Source organism: Seriola lalandi, unplaced genomic scaffold, assembly GCF_002814215.2.
Source record: "Seriola lalandi dorsalis isolate HSWRI2012SDOR001 ecotype SW California unplaced genomic scaffold, Sedor1 jcf7180002003181, whole genome shotgun sequence".
Lineage (NCBI taxonomy): Eukaryota > Metazoa > Chordata > Actinopteri > Carangiformes > Carangidae > Seriola > Seriola lalandi.
The window spans coordinates 154-1,962 of record NW_019473837.1 but is presented as its reverse complement, the minus strand read 5'-3'; the positions used below and the strand labels follow the sequence as shown (position 1 = coordinate 1,962).

General features: G+C 41.6%; 1 long non-coding RNA gene across 1 annotated transcript; it reads right to left on the bottom strand.

Moving 5' to 3' along the window:
* Positions 1 to 316: 316 nt before the first annotated feature.
* On the bottom strand, positions 317 to 1,525 carry LOC111666918 (uncharacterized). The gene is made up of 3 exons (XR_015438020.1): positions 1,234 to 1,525; positions 838 to 1,016; positions 317 to 541 (listed from the first exon to the last, which is right to left on the bottom strand). It is a non-coding gene; the product is annotated as an uncharacterized LOC111666918 (long non-coding RNA).
* Positions 1,526 to 1,809: the final 284 nt, after the last annotated feature.

The following is a 1,809-nucleotide window of genomic DNA, read 5'->3' as shown; positions in this document are numbered from 1 at the left end:
CACCACCTGCTTGCTCCAGGTGGACAGGTGAAAGAGCAGAGAGCATCAAGATGGTTAGAGGAGGAAACATCAGAGAGACTCAGCCACATGTTTGAGCCTCAGTCAGACCCAGACTCAGACTCAGATGAGGAGTCTGTTGAGACCAGAACCAGAGACTAGCAGACTTATCAGAACGGTTAGCGCAGTTAGCATCTTTTATTTGTTTATGTTGTTTGTTAGCTTCTCTCTCTCTCTCTGTACTGACACAGTTTCAGGTTTATTTAGCCCCGCCCCCTCGTCCCCACCAGTTGACAGGATTGGTTCCTCAGGTCTGTGACATATGAAACCCTGGCTGTCTGTATTATATAAAAACACCATATGGATGTTAACAAGGTTACACTTGATTTTTTAATGTGCACAGTGTAGAATAATGAGATTACAACCCGGTCAAATATGAGCTACATTTGATAAATGTTGTAAAAATCAATACGTACCTTGGTCACCAAGGGTTGGAACTTTGGTTTTTTGGCTGGCTGGATGGATTCTCTGATGTCTGACAAAACTGGAGAGAAATGAAGTGATCACTGAGCAGCAGCAGTGCGCACACAGGTTGTTAGTCTGAATAGTCTGTGATTGTTAACAGTAGAGCTGGGTATCGATCACTCGACAGAGCTGGAACACGGCTGCCTCTAATCCTTTTTTATGTAGCAAAATAAGCCAAACTGCTTAATGCATCACTATTACAACAACAACTTTACCCAAATAAAATCAGCCCTAAAGCTAAATAACTGATACCCAGCCCCAGCCGATGGTTCAAACAAACTGAAACACGAAATGCAATAAATCCAAAATACTCACAGGAGAGATCTCTCTTCACCGTGTTCTTTTTCCGTCTAATGGGGAATTCGTCAATTTTCAGCTCCCCCTCGTCTGAGACATACTCGTACTCATCTCTCACTGGCTTGGTTTTGTCTTCTTTTAGGTTTTGTAATGAACCAAAAACACTTGAGTTGGTCTGAGGTTTCAGCGTCTTGGAGCTGAAGAGGAAACCATAGGACAATGAGGGGAGTGATGGGAGGTTCAGCCAGGCACTCACAGTGAGAAGTCCTTGAATTAGCTCTAATGGATACAGCGCTGATAGCCACATAGCTCTATAATCACCGTTATACACCACATGAGAAGGTTCACATGCTCCTCTCTCCAAAGACCTTTCATGAAACGTTTATATGGCAATCACAGCCATTCCATACATACCCGAGCATTTTCTTGTGAGACACAGTAAAGCTGAATTTGTCTTTATTGCTTGACAGAGGTGTTCTGTCAAATTTGCACTCCTCCTCCATTTTTAGCAGGGAATCTGGTTTACTGTTCTGTAAAGAGAAGAAGGAATCAATGTCAAACAAGAAGCGAGGTCAGTGAAATCCCCGTGATGTTAAAGGTAGACGCCATCACTGATCATCACTGATAATATGAGTGTCGGCTTTTTATGTGACTAGAATCAAAGATCCAAGTGTAAAACATCATTCAGCAGCTGCACTAACCACTTTTCTTCAGACTACAAATGTCTCCAATGATTGAGTGTAATGTAGAGCTGCACCAAAAGCAAAAAAAATCATATTGCGATTATTTTGGCAGATATTTGTGATTTCAGTTGGAATGGTTGTTTTTGCATTTTCATTTTCAATGAAAAAAATGAAGAAATGATGATAGTGTGATTTTTGCTGGTTCTTGTACCAGACAAACATGTTCTTTTACGTCTGGAGAATATGATTTGTGGCTCAGGGCGTCTCTGTAGCAACACAACACTTATGGTGCTAACAATGAACAACA